Consider the following 16,114-nt stretch of genomic DNA (forward strand, 5'->3'; position numbering starts at 1 on the left):
GAACTATCGTATCGCAACCCCATGATTTAATTAGGGTTTTCAGCATCATAACCATAATAATGGCCCATTTTTTTAGCATACAATCCCTCTAGCACTCCTGACAAAGGAACATGTTTTAAATATTAGTTCAATAGATATGCTGTCAATGTCTAAAGACTGTATTGTCCAGTGGAATCACGTTAGGTTGTGTATGTGCTGATTCTCCGGGTCCGATTTCGGATAAATGTACACGTTTATTTTCAACTTGTTTTGTTTCAATTAAACATAGTTTGACTCTAACAATTATCACAGTTTTTTACTTAAATATTTAATGATACTCTTCAAAAATGAAAAACCTTTGTTGACGAGTCATTTCAAAACGAGTTAGGCTAAACCCGAAACAAGCATCACCGTACTTAAAATAAAGAATAACATTTTTTCACTACGGAATACCGTTAGTGCCATCGTGGTTACACATTAAAATCCAGAAGGCGACAATGCGATAGTGTGATAGTACGATGGCGACAATGCGATAATACGATGACGACAGTACGATAACGCTATAGTACGATGGCGCCTTCCGGTACACATGCGCACAACGTTGTTTTCCTAGATGGAGCCACTTGTAAAAATACTTCACAGTTCAGCATACCTTACATCAATACCCATTCTCTAACTTATTTGATTTCATTATTACTGTAACCTCTTTCAAAGTACATCTTTATAAAATCATCTATTTTGTATCTGCAATAAGAATAGTTTGTGTACCGGAAAGCGATAGTCGACAATGCGATAGTACGATGGCGACAATGCGACAATGCGATAGTGCGATAATACGATGACGACAGTGCGACAATACGATGGCGGCAGTTCGATATTACGCTGGCGACAATGCGACAGTACGATCACGACAAAACGACAATACGATGGCGACAGTGCGATAGTACGATGGCGACAATGTGAAAATACGATGACGACAGTACGAAGACTATCGCATTGTCACCATCGTACTATCCCGTTTTCGCATTGTCGCCATCGTTCTATCGCAGTGTCGCCATCGTACTATCGCACTTTCACATTGTCGCTCTCTGGATTTTAATGGGTATTCCGTATTTCACAGACTATGTTTTAGTAGGAAATTTATTCTAAGCATTTTATCGAAGATCTGAATAATTATCACCACTATCTTTTCGATCGTCATCTGTGATTCAAATAGTAACTTGTACCTTTCCTTTTGTATCTTCTTTTGTATCAACATTCCATTTGTTGTAATGAACTTTCTTTTCTTTTGCCACATTGACCTTTAAATAAGTTAACACAAGACACTGGTTCAACTTTCAATCACTTTAAATTTCCAGTTCTTGATTCTCAACAAATCACTTTTCTTTTACATAAATCACTTTTCTTGTTTTACACTATGTTAATATAACAAATCCAACTTTTCAAGGTAAACTTCAACACACAATCCTTTTTCTTTAATTCTCTTTCTAATTCTCCCTTGTCCAAGCACATGGCGTGGTATTTTTACAATATTTTCCCGCCAACTCACAAGCATCTTATGAAAAGCTAGACAAACATGAAAAGCAAGATTAACATGGATTATGATACCTCTGCCATAGCACCAGCTAGCTTTTCAGACTGAAGTTCTAATTTTGGGTTAGGGTAACATAGTACAATTTTCCCGCCTGAATATGGCTTTATCGCCAAAATAACTAGGTCAAAGATGAAGCAAAGATATTTAGTCTGTTGTTACATAACTGGCGGAGAAAAGTGCTTTTATACGTATTAGATGGAGCTAATTTACATAACACTGTCAATGTTTAATATATACAAAATCGTGGCATTCACGACATCTGTTTCGATAATGAACTATATTCTTTATTGATGCAATTGATGATAAATGTTTAAGAAATATGAAAAATACTATAGTAAATATATATATGTTGAATAATTCATTTTTTGAAGCTTCATCACAAACTTGCAGTAAGGTGGCGTCGACTGCCATGTTATATATATATATATATATATATATATATATATATATATATATATATATATATATATATATACATTATGCTATATTTATGTAATGGATCTTCACACCGCAGGTATTCCATATTCCATGGGTTTTTGTCGGAAATAGTTTATCTCAAACGACATTATTGCATACATACTATAAATAAACGACACATTTATAGTTTAAACAAGTTCAACATTAGATTTAAAATGCATTTGGGATTATAACACTTATTTTTCGTTTAGTTATAAACTGAAATTTGTGACTATTGTAACCACATAAAGCAACATTAACTTCATATTTGAATAACTGATTTTGTACTTTATTATGATATATTGCATAAATTGTATTATTATGATATATTGCATTAATTGTATATCCAATTTGCTTATCAAACAAACTACACTACGTTACCGGTCGGTCATAATAAGAAATATACTCTTCAGTCAGTATAAGAAAACAATCTTTATTGCAATATACCTATTTATATCGTCAAATTACAATACACTCTCGCCATTTATACCATCGGACAATCCAATATTCCACCGTATTGGACGCGCGTCTATTCAATACATTCCATACGGTCCGAGTTTAAACGATCATTTTAGAGTCTTCCTAGAAAAATTCCTAACGAAAAATTGAAAGATTAAACAGGATATTGAAACTAAAAATATTAGAGATCCGTGAAAATACAGTTAAAGTGATATTATGGGCATCTAACAGTTTATAGGTGTCTATCGCAACCGTTCTTTATTTTTGGTGTTTTCACTTTATATACACTTATATTTCTTTATGCAGCATCAACCTACTAAAACAATATCCCGGAAAAAGAAAAATAATGCATTTGAATATCAACCGTACTTTCGTTTGACAACTGATCATGCATGTACGATGTGATACTATATTTAGTTTTAGTGCAGATTCGTTCAGACGACACAAAGACACAATTTTGTTTTACGGATCATTTTGGCTTACAGGACCGGGTGGGTCACGTAAGATATCGAATATAAAAAAATATTTTTTTAAACAACTGGTAGCAAGATGAGTTGCAAATAATTGGTCAGTAACCACATTTGAACTTATTATTTTGACCTGAAAATTCTTTTCAGCTCAATCCAACAGTAAAAAATGCCCATAATATCACTTTAAGCTACACATGGTTAAAATAAATGTTTAAATTAATAATTAATAATTTATAGTATATTGCTTGGCAAACAAGATGTTTACAATTTGCGTATCATAACGTAATTAATAAAATAATGTAAGTGCGCGGCTATGACATGTCAGCTGTCTTCCAATTAAAATGTAACATTATATTACCCAGACCGCTGTCAAATAACCAAATATTATTATTAAATGCAAGAAAATAACCGGAATTTATACAATTATATTGCTTTGTCAACTTTATAGTGTATTTATATATAGTTGATATTGAAATTGTTGTTTTTTCCAGAGAAGTTGATTTTTCGTTATAATTTTGATTATTGTTAATTCAAAATTATTTTTTCACCAGTTAATATCATAGCCACACGCTAACCACCTGTGTATCCAGCATCACTGTTTCTGGTTTAGCAAATTTTAATATAATTTTTAAACAATAAAACTAGCCCCGTAGGTTCAAACGGTTTTGGTTACACGACATTTTGCAAGTAGAATACACTTACCATTAGTTGCGTTTGATCTCGTATGGTTGCACAAAAAAATGAGCACATATATGGTTAAGACGCCAACGGAGCTTATATCTACCATGATAAAGATCTTAGTAAGTTGAATTTTGGAATAATACAACTGTTTCTATGATTGGTCGGCTCCCCCATCGCGAAATGCCTCCTCGAATATCAATATAATCGTGTTAAACATTTTAAGTTATTAATAAACAACTAACTGAAAACGTATTTAGTTTATTGTGTCGCATAATTCGACAACCATCTTTCAAAAAAGATAAACATTTTGTGACGCGGTATTTTTAAAGCAGGTTTTATTGAGTTACGAATTATTAACATGTAATGTGTGGGTAGTTCTTTAGATATTGCACGCAGTTTAAAACACAGTAAAAGCCAGTATATGTAGTGTTACAATAACAACCTACTGGAATGCTTGTTGATAAATTATCATATTCTTTAAATCTTCCATGGACTCGTGTTATAGCCTAGTCGTAAGACTGTAATTGCAAGTATTAAACATGTTCAATTCATGTTAATACTGAACTTTCGTAGATTGCTTTCTTCCGCCAACTTGCCTTAAAACAAAAATCCAAACATGGGACCTTCATTGTACAAATAGTTTAACGATTATCATCAGACCTCGTGAGTGTGTAATGATCAAAACTAACCATTTTAAATTAACCATTTATCACAGAAAGAACGACCAATTCATGTTTGTGTTTGTTTGTTTTTCAAAATCAGTCAAATCACATTTCCAAGAAAAAACGATGATAACTAAAAATTTGATTATGATCGCCGGGCTACTGTATTTCGCAATCCATACTGAACTGTTAATTTGTAATATTTCACAACCCACACGCAATCGCGTGTTCCCCCTCCCCCTAAAAAATTAACACATAATCCTAGTAATTTTGGTTGAACTGACTCAATTTGTGTAATATTCTCCAATTGCTTTTTTAGCTGCGACGATGCGCTATATTATCATCCTTATACTTGTCGCATGTTAAAGTAGAAATACACCGCACTCTACTGATACGTGTCGTCGCATCAAGGATGGAAGCTAAACAGGCAAAGTTTCCGTTTTACACACAGATCTGATCAACCATGTATTGTCAGGAAGATATTAGTTTAAACCTATTTATTTTAGATTGATTGCATTGAATGCCATAGAATTATTAAAATGCTCTTGAGTCTGTTTTAAGAATAGAGCATGTACGTTAATGTCTTTTGGGAAGACCGAAAGAACGCTTCAACAGTAGGGAACAAACCCATGACCTTCTGTTCGCTAGGCGGTTACGATATCCACTACGCAACGTCCGTTTTAAGTATGGTAATTCATACGCATGCTACTTAATTCTTTTTTTTTTCTGACAAAACCTCGTTAACAAGAGTTAAAGATCTCTTATCAGGTTCGTTTAAACCGAATAAACCGAATACGCAAACTAATATTTCAAACTTGAAGTATATTCCTACGATGTATTGGCTTATCAATATCATCAACTACAATATCCTGGTTGTACAGGTAGTTTGCCAGCAAATGAACATGTACACGACGACAAAAAAAGAAGGCAGGCATTGTGTTTTTAATTCTTTATCATATGAGAATTGGGGAAAGCATACAATGTTATACGCTTTTCTGAACATGACGCCATTATGGTTGTTTGCTGGCCATTGTCCCGTTCAATGCCCGTTTACAACAACTGACTCTTAGTTGCATTCTCTAAACGGCTTCGTTTCAAGATGCTTCTCAAAACGATCATTGGCTGACAGTTATTGTCAAAATAGATGTTTGAATTGGGAGCTGTAAAGAAACTAAACAGCTCATAGGTTTCATTATTTGGAATGTAGCAATCTACAGATTTAAAACAAAGTTGGTATTTGACATGAAGTGACGATCTCCAAAATGTATTCTTTTTTTTTTAATCTTTTTGAAAATAACACGGCCACGAGGTGTAATCCTTGGCATCTCTAAAATCACGAAGTGTTCCTCTACAAATATTGTTGAAATCACGCCCACTATCTCAATCAACTGTATTTTTTATTCTTGATCATTTTGTACCCGCGCATAGGGTGAGTACTTGTAAGTCTTGAGCATGTAGTACATGTGCGATGGGTGAGTAATTGTCGGTCTTGGTCATGCAGTGCATATGGAATGGGTGATTAAACGTCGGTCTTAATCATGCAGTGCATGTGGAATGGGTGAGTAATTGTCAGTCTTATCCATGCAGTGCAGGAGGAACGGGTGAGTTATGGTCAGTCTTACTCATTTAGTGCATGTGGAATGGGTGAGTACATGTCAGTTTTAGTCTTGTAGTTAATGTGGAACGGGTGAGTTATGGTCAGTCTTGTCATGTAGTGTATGTGGACTTGGTAAGTAATTGTCAGTCTTAGTCGTGGAGTGTATGTGGAATGGGTTAATAATTGTCAGTGTTAGTCGTGCAGTGTATATGGACTGGGTGAGTAATTGTCTTATTTGAGATGTGCATGTGGACTTGTTCAGTAATTGTCAGTCTTAGCCATGCAGTACCCGTGGACAAAGTACGTAAATTTTCACTTTTAATCATGCAGTGCACGTGGAATGGGTGAATAATTGTCGGTCTTAGTCATGCAGTGCATGTGGAATGGGTGAGTAATTGTCAGTCTTATTCATGTAGTGCATATGAAATGGGTGAGTTATTGTCAGTCTTAGTCATGTAGTGTATGTGGAATGGGTGAATAATTGTCAGTCTCAATCATGTAGTGCAGGTGGAATGGGTGAGTAATTGTCAGTCTTAATCATGAAGTGCATGTGGAATGAGTGAATGATTGTCAGTCTAAGTCATGCAGTGCATGTGGAATTAGTGAGTAATTGTCAGTCTTAGTCATGAAGTGATTGTGAAATAGGTGAATAATTGTCAGCCTTAGTCATGTAGAGTATGTAGATTGGGTGAATAATTTTCAGTCTTAATCATGTGGTGAATGTGGAATGGGTGAGTAATTGTCAATCTGAGGCATGTAGTGCATGTGGAATGAGTGAGTTTTTGATAGTCTTAGTCATGCAGTGCACGTGAATGGGTATATAATTGTCAGTCTTAATCATGCAATGAATGTTGAATAGGTGAGTTATTGTCAGTCTTAATCATGTAGTGCATGTGGAATGAGTGAGTAATTGTCAGTCTTAATCATGTAGTGCATGTGGAATGAGTGAGTAATTGTCAGTCTTAGTCATATAGTACATGTGGAATGAGTGAGTAATTGTCAGTCTTAGTCATGTAGTGCATGTGTAATGGGTGAGTAATTGGCAGGCTTAGTCATGTAGTGCATGCAATTTGGGTGAATAATTGTCAGTCTTAATCATGTAGTGCATGTGGAATGAGTGAGTAATTGTCAGTCTTAGTCATGTAGTGTATGTGGAATGAGTTAGTTAGTGTCAGTCTTAGTCATGTAGTGCATGTGGAATGAGTGAGTAATTGTAAGTCTTAGTCATGTAGTGCATGTGGAATGAGTGCGTAATTGTCAGTCTTAATCATGTAGTGCATGTGAAATTAGTGAGTAATTGTCAGTCTTAATCATGGAGTGCATGTGCAATGAGTGAGTAATTGTCAGTCGTATTCGTGCAGTGCATGTGGAATGAGTAATATTCAGTCGTAGTCATGTAGTGTATGTGGAATGGGTGAGTAATTGTCAGTCTTTATCATGAAGTGCATGTGAAATGAGTGACTAATTGTCAGTCTTAGTCATGTAGTGCATGTGGACAGGTTTAGTATTGAAAGCCTTGACATTGCAGTACACATTTACGAGATGAGCAGTGTAAAGTTATCAAAAGACTCTCTTAGAATTTTAGACTGGTTGGTCATATGTTTAGGTTACAGATTTCTTATGTAAAACTTGTTTTAACACACTTACTTAAATACACTTTACACTGTGTAAACAGCGTTACGTTTCACTGAATGACTTACCAATAAGTACATGCATTATGTTTGAAGAGCCAACGGCGTTTCAAGTGTATGGTCAAGTGGGATATAACTTAAGATATCTATTGACCACCATCCGACAATGTCTCGCGCGCGGCATTTATTGCTGTTTATTCTGATGCATCCAGTTGATGCGAACGTCTCACATAAAGTAAGTAACATATTTGAATGTTTAAAAGTACTATAAAAGAATTATCGGAAATCTGAAAAATAGCACCAATGAGAACCTCTATAGTTTATATAGCCAAAAAGGTTAATTAAACTATTGTTACCGTTTATTCTCATCCGCTTACCGGAAAAATACCACGTGTAACCGAATCACAACAAACAAAATTATTCTCTAAAATGAATTTGAATAGTTATATGATTTATCGAACACTTGTCGTGTATACAAGCTTAAATATTTAATTAAATAAAAAAATAAATGTGTTCGTACGAGGTTTAGAGTCTAATGAGTGAGGTTTACTTATGTATCAGATAGCGTAAACACAATTACAAGTGGTTGTGATATGATCAATGTGACTTAAGAAAAAGAACAAAAGCTGTTTTTGTTTGCATCGGAACCCTTCTACTTTGGAATTACTGACTTCACATAAAGTAATAGTGTTTTTTGTGCGATGCTGGTTTTGGAAAGTTTATTTTGAAATGGCCATGTTTCTGTAAACAGTCTATAGTTATGTAGGTCATAGATATAGACCTCAAACGGTCAATTGCAAGAAATATCGGCCGGTCTGAGGCGCGAACGCCGCATTCAGAACTATGGGATCTCGTCAAAGCAATGTTTGAGCCTATATGCCTAACTCGACAGGAAACGTGTCGTGTTATGTGTAGAGTAATTGTGTTTATTGTGTTCACATAACAAAAGTAATACAGACATGTATTTTTTCCCATCATTACAAAAGTTAAAAACATCAGACGTATTTCTCCGTAATATGTAAATTGCGAGTCAAATTGTTTAACCAATGTTTTTATGTGAACTATATTCAGAAAGTAATTAATGGTACACGCAATCATAAACATTTATTTGAAATGAAGCAATAGACCAAAGTCTCAAACAGCTTCGAAACCCTTTCAGTTCCGGTCCCTTGTACAGTACCCCCAGCTGCTGCAGCTCTGTCCTTCCGAACACCGGGGCGTGCATATCGTACCCACGCCCGTACCTCTGCAGAATCAACATACAAAACAAGTAATAATAATGATGATAATAATAATAATAATAATAATTATAATATAAATCATAATGCCGAATGAAACCGAATAAACCGAATACGCAAACTAATATTTCAAACTTGAAGTATATTCCTACGATGTATTGGCTTATCAATATCATCAACTACAATATCCTGGTTGTACAGGTAGTTTGCCAGCAAATGAACATGTACACGACGACAAAAAAAAGAAGGCAGGCATTGTGTTTTTTATTTTTTATCATAAGAGAATTGGGGAAAGCATACAATGTTATACGCTTTTCTGAACATGACGCCATTATGGTTGTTTGCTGGCCATTGTCCCGTTCAATGCCCGTTTACAACAACTGACTCTTAGTTGCATTCTCTAAACGGCTTCGTTTCAAGATGCTTCTCAAAACGATCATTGGCTGACAGTTATTGTCAAAATAGATGTTTGAATTGGGAGCTGTAAAGAAACTAAACAGCTCATAGGTTTCATTATTTGGAATGTAGCAATCTACAGATTTAAAAAAAAGTTGGTATTTGACATGAAGTGGCGATCTCCAAAATGTATTCTTTTAAAATCTTTTTGAAAATAACACGGCCATGAGGTGTAATCCTTGGCATCTCTAAATCACGAAGTGTTCCTCTACAAATATTGTTGAAATCACGCCCACTTTCTCAATCAACTGTATTTTTTATTCTTGATCATTTTGTACCCGCGCATAGGGTGAGTACTTGTAAGTCTTGAGCATGTAGTACATGTGCGATGGGTGAGTAATTGTCGGTCTTGGTCATGCAGTGCATATGGAATGGGTGATTAAACGTCGGTCTTAATCATGCAGTGCATGTGGAATGGGTGAGTAATTGTCAGTCTTATCCATGCAGTGCAGGAGGAACGGGTGAGTTATGGTCAGTCTTACTCATTTAGTGCATGTGGACTGGGTGAGTACATGTCAGTTTTAGTCTTGTAGTGAATGTGGAACGGGTGAGTTATGGTCAGTCTTAGTCATGTAGTGTATGTGGACTTGGTAAGTAATTGTCAGTCTTAGTCGTGGAGTGTATGTGGAATGGGTGAATAATTGTCAGTGTTAGTCGTGCAGTGAATATGGACTGGGTGAGTAATTGTCTTATTTGAGCAGTGCATGTGGACTTGTTCAGTAATTGTCAGTCTTAGCCATGCAGTACCCGTGGACAAAGTAAATAAAGTTTCACTTTTAATCATGCAGTGCACGTGGAATGGATGAATAATTGTCGGTCTTAGTCATGCAGTGCATGTGGAATGGGTGAGTTATTGTCAGTCTTAGTCATGTAGTGTATGTGGAATGGGTGAATAATTGTCAGTCTCAATCATGTAGATTAGGTGGAATGGGTGAGTAATTGTCAGTCTTAATCATGAAGTGCATGTGGAATGAGTGAATGATTGTCAGTCTAAGTCATGCAGTGCATGTGGAATTAGTGAGTAATTGTCAGTCTTAGTCATGAAGTGATTGTGAAATAGGTGAATAATTGTCAGCCTTAGTCATGTAGAGTATGTAGATTGGGTGAATAATTTTCAGTCTTAATCATGTGGTGAATGTGGAATGGGTGAGTAATTGTCAATCTGAGGCATGTAGTGCATGTGGAATGAGTGAGTTATTGATAGTCTTAGTCATGCAGTGCACGTGGAATGGGTATATAATTGTCAGTCTTAATCATGCAGTGAATATTGAATAGGTGAGTTATTGTCAGTCTTAATCATGTAGTGCATGTGGAATGAGTGAGTAATTGTCAGTCTTAATCTTGTAGTGCATGTGGAATGAGTGAGTAATTGTCAGTCTTAGTCATGTAGTACATGTGAAATGAGTGAGTAATTGTCAGTCTTAGTCATGTAGTGCATGTGGAATGGGTGAGTAATTGGCAGGCTTAGTCATGTAGTGCATGCAATTTGGGTGAATAATTGTCAGTCTTAATCATGTAGTGCATGTGGAATGAGTGAGTAATTGTCAGTCTTAGTCATGTAGTGTATGTGGAATGAGTTAGTTATTGTCAGTCTTAGTCATGTAGTGCATGTGGAATGAGTGAGTAATTGTAAGTCTTAGTCATGAAGTGCATGTGGAATGAGTGAGTAATTGTCAGTCTTAGTCATGTAGTGCATGTGGAATGAGTGAGTAATTGTAAGTCTTAGTAATGAAGTGCATGTGGAATGAGTGAGTAATTGTCAGTCTTAATCATGTAGTGCATGTGAAATTAGTGAGTAATTGTCAGTCTTAATCATGAAGTGCATGTGGAATGAGTGAGTAATTGTCAGTCGTATTCGTGCAGTGCATGTGGAATGAGTAATTGTCAGTCGTAGTCATGTAGTGTATGTGGAATGGGTGAGTAATTGTCAGTCTTTATCATGAAGTGCATGTGAAATGAGTGACTAATTGTCAGTCTTGCTCATGTAGTGCATGTGGACAGATTTAGTATTGAAAGCCTTGACATTGCAGTACACATTTACGAGATGAGCAGTGTAAAGTTATCAAAAGACTCTCTTAGAATTTTAGACTGGTTGGTCATATGTTTAGGTTACAGATTTCTTATGTAAAACTTGTTTTAACACACTTACTTAAATACACTTTACACTGTGTAAACAACGTTACGTTTCACTGAATGACTTACCAATAAGTGCATGCATTATGTTTGAAGAGCCAACGGCGTTTCAAGTGTATGGTCAAGTGGGATATAACTTAAGATATCTATTGACCACCATCCGACAATGTCTCGCGCGCGGCATTTATTGCTGTTTATTCTGATGCATCCAGTTGATGCGAACGTCTCACATAAAGTAATTACATATTTGAATGTTTAAAAGTACTATAAAAGAATTATCGGAAATCTGAAAAATAGCACCAATGAGAACCTCTATAGTTTATATAGCCAAAAAGGTTAATTAAACTATTGTTACCGTTTATTCTCATCCGCTTACCGGAAAAATACCACGTGTAACCGAATCACAACAAACAAAATTATTCTCTAAAATGAATTTGAATAGTAATATGATTTATCGAACACTTGTCGTGTATACAAGCTTAAATATTTAATTAGATAAAAATAAATGTGTTCGTACGAGGTTTAGAGTCTAATGAGTGAGGTTTACTTATGTATCAGATAGCGTAAACACAATTACAAGTGGTTGTGATATGATCAATGTGGCTTAAGAAAAAGAACAAAAGCTGTTTTTGTTTGCATCGGAACCCTTCTACTTTAGAATTACTGACTTCACATAAAGTAATAGTGTTTTTTGTGCGATGCTGGTTTTGGAAAGTTTATTTTGAAATGGCCATGTTTCTGTAAACAGTCTATAGTTATGTAGGTCATAGATATAGACCTCAAACGGTCAATTGCAAGAAATATCGGCCGGTCTGAGGCGCGAACGCCGCATTCAGAACTATGGGATCTCGTCAAAGCAATGTTTGAGCCTATATGCCTAACTCGACAGGAAACGTGTCGTGTTATGTGTAGAGTAATTGTGTTTATTGTGTTCACATAACAAAAGTAATACAGACATGTATTTTTTCCCATCATTTCAAAAGTTCAAAACATCAGACGTATTTCTCCGTAATTTGTAAATTGCGAGTCAAATTGTTTAACCAATGTTTTTATGTGAACTATATTCAGAAAGTAATTAATGGTACACGCAATCATAAACATTTATTTGAAATGAAGCAATAGACCAAAGTCTCAAACAGCTTCGAAACCCTTTCAGTTCCGGTCCCTTGTACAGTACCCCCAGCTGCTGCAGCTCTGTCCTTCCGAACACCGGGGCGTGCATATCGTACCCACGCCCGTACCTCTGCAGAATCAACATACAAAACAAGTAATAATAATGATGATAATAATAATAATAATAATATAAATCATAATGCATTAGCAAAATTATATTTTGACATTGTTAGTGTTTTTCCCAAGCCCTTTTTGCTAGGCGCTGCGCCATGCCAGCTTTCATAAGCGCCACTTTGCCCTTTACAAAGAAAAAAATCGCCATTCGCCCTTATTGATAAAATCTGTATCGCCCCTTGACCAAACTTCTAAGCCGACTAGTATCATAGTATGGCCCCAAGCAGCGAAGATTCGCGCGGTTGTGTTTTAGTAATGCGTGAATAACCCCGTTTCAATATCAATCGATAATTTAACTGGCTTGAATACCTAGCACACTAATCGGTCCGTAATGTGTACTCGTCGGCGATAAAATCGTTGATAGTTACTTCGGATATGAAAACCTCGATGTTATCCTCTTGGAAATTGTGCATTTCATGCATGATACAGTAATATCAAAACATGTATTTCTACGCGTAATTAAATTAAAAAAACACAAACCAGTTGTATCTTTATCGTTATGGTCGTTTAGATTATTATCCTCACGCTTTTTGAAAAGCGTGGTGATAGTGTGGTTATCTCCGCCGTCTGTCCGTCTGTCTGTCCGTCCGTCCTGGCCACTATCTCCTCCTACACTATAAGCACTAGAACCTTGAAACTTACACACATGGTAGCTATGAGCAAATGTGCGACCCTGCATTATTTGGAATTTTGATCTGACCCCTGGGTCAAAGGTTATGGGGGTTGGGGTGGGGCCGGTTCAGAGATTTTCACTCATTTTTATGCCCCCGGTGTGGTGCATTGGCCATAACTTTTGCAATATTGAAGATAGCAACTTGATATTTGGCATGCATGTGTATCTCATGGAGCTGCACTTTGAGAGGTGAAATGTCAAGGTCAAGGTCATCCTTCAAGGTCAAAGGTCAAAAAACAAATCCAAGGGAAGTTATAAGCTTTAAAGGGAGGTAAGTAATGAACCTCTCAAATGATATTTTTAAATAAATCAAAGCGGCGCAGGAGGCGGCATTGTGTTTCTGACAAACACATGTCTTGTTTTATGTTATTTTACATTAACTTCTTCATTTCTACACCAATTCACTTCCAATTGATACTGAACATCCCTTATGTTAATACGGTCAATCTCAACTATGCATGGCCCCATTACCAACCAAAGGGTGCCCCCTGGGTCAAACATGCGGCGTGGGGATACGCGTTGGCCTCTGCCGCGCTATTTCTAGTTAATTATTGAAACAATTACTGAACCGTTTACTAATTAAATTAAATGCGAATCGCGTTTTAGATAGACATATTATACGAATTTACATTGATATGTGCGCACATGTCGTTTACATCATTTTAACAAGATGGCGGACAATACAGAAAATAAATTGTGACTCTCGGAAAAAATGGCAAATAACGATCAAATAAACGATGGAGATCATACATTTAGAAGGGATTACTGAAATGCAAATTAAAGCCTGTGATAACGAATGATGCATAAAACGTTTTACATACCAACAACATATTTATTAGTAATCTACTCAGTGGATATATGTAACGGAAACGAGTGTTTGCAAATTGTTCGTGTTCAGTTTACTCGCAAAGTTAAAACATCTGACAATATTATCGTTAGAAAATGGGATAAGACAAACATGGTTTCATTTAAATGTTAGTGGATCTGTTTATAATCAGATTCATATAATTCTTTATTATGTTTGTCATGCTGTACAGTTTACTGAAACAGCATGAACCTTAATGGAAGACATAACAAGGTAAATATATTAATATTAATTAAAGTTAGTTGAATACATCAATTTCCATTAAATGTGCTTGTTAATATTTTTATGTTTTTCCCACAACTGCCTCTGATGCGATTCAATGTTTCTCTCAAAACCAGGTATCCACATAATGTTTTTGCCCTGTTTTGCATAAACTGCGCGTAAAAATGCCCTTTTTGAAAGTAATGCGCCATGCCCATTTGCCCTCCTGGTTAAAAAAAACTAATTGTATCTTTAAATATCACAACGATTGTGGACCTATGTATAGAGTTATTGTATTAATTTCAACATTCTACTGCACTTGGGTCAAATGATTTAGTTATTTCGTACACCACTCTGCCTCCCCATTGTTTATCACTTGATCAAGTCAGCCAATGACCAATTTATGTAGAGCAAGACATACATGGCCAAAGTTCTAGAAAGTTTTGTGAAATTTAAGTATCTACTTGACATTTGATGTGTTCACCCATGTGCAGCATGTTACCTTTAATGGTCTGTCACTTTTGCGCAAATCCGTTTATCCCAGAAAAGGCATGTTGCGGACAAAATCCTTAGGATTCGGTTAAATGTTATTTACACTGAAGTGTGACCATGATCTTTGACCCCGTAACCTGATTTGATCCCTTAAAAATGTATGATCCTTAAAAATACCCTGAACTATGACATTAGTTTTGATATCTGCGCTTGACAGCCATAATGTCTTGCATGTTTTTTGTAAACGCTTCTTTGTTTTACACAGTATTTTTCAGGACTTAGCGTTACGGGCTGATGCCTTGTATAAGATTATAGATATTATATGTAAACCGAAGCAAATATGCGACACCCATTGACATCATGGCCATTAAATTCACATCCGTCTTCCCAACACTATTGTAATCAAAAACTAACAATAGTCGATGCCAAAATACTTCGTCGTATTCATTACAAACACCTTATTTCAAAGTACATTTACACTATATACCAATTTACAACATTGTGCGTAAAATTTACATCATTTTCTTTTTGACAACGTTACCCTGAATACTTACACTCTATTCTGTTTGCAAACATTACCTGTTAAATTAAAATTATATCCTGTTTAACATTACCCATATACACGTATACACTTTACGTCATTTCCTGCTTGAAAACCGTTTCCATTTAAATTTTTATTTCAGACTGTTTGCCCACTTTACCCGTAATATTTACACCATCCAGCCTGGCAACTTCCGGTGGCACAGCCGGACCTGTATAAGCACACGGATTGCAGACATCCCATGGGGCATGCTGTTGTTAAAAGCCAATTAATTGATGTACTTCAAAAGTAACGCAATTATGTAACAGTCACTTAATAAAACATAGAACAACTATACATAAGTTACTTGTTTATTGCAATTGTGTGTAAATTTGAGCAACGCTCTTGGAAAACGGGGTTTTATGCATGTTCGTTAAGTGCCATCCCAGATAAGCCTGTACACTCCGCACAAATTAAACAGGGACGATATTTTCCGCTTGAATGCAATTTTTCGTGTTAAGTGCCTCCTAAGCGAAAATGCATACAGTACAAGCTAAAATGGATCGTCACTCAACGTACATGCATAAAGCCCCGCGATACCAGATCGCGCCGCATATATATAATAACTATTATTTACATCAATTGTTAATGTATGTATTTTATTTGAGGACATCGAAGCTACGTCTTATTTTACTCACGGCCTTCAAAGATGCCCATTAG

The 16,114-nt window shown here is 35.9% G+C and overlaps 1 long non-coding RNA gene across 1 annotated transcript; it reads left to right on the plus strand.

The window, feature by feature from the left end:
• Positions 1 to 9,822: 9,822 nt before the first annotated feature.
• On the plus strand, positions 9,823 to 15,750 carry LOC127874257 (uncharacterized). Its single transcript, XR_008046745.1, has 3 exons — positions 9,823 to 9,899; positions 12,513 to 12,623; positions 15,558 to 15,750. It is a non-coding gene; the product is annotated as an uncharacterized LOC127874257 (long non-coding RNA).
• Positions 15,751 to 16,114: the final 364 nt, after the last annotated feature.

The sequence above is a fragment of the Dreissena polymorpha genome, chromosome 3, assembly GCF_020536995.1.
Source record: "Dreissena polymorpha isolate Duluth1 chromosome 3, UMN_Dpol_1.0, whole genome shotgun sequence".
In the NCBI taxonomy this organism is placed as follows: Eukaryota; Metazoa; Mollusca; class Bivalvia; order Myida; family Dreissenidae; genus Dreissena; species Dreissena polymorpha.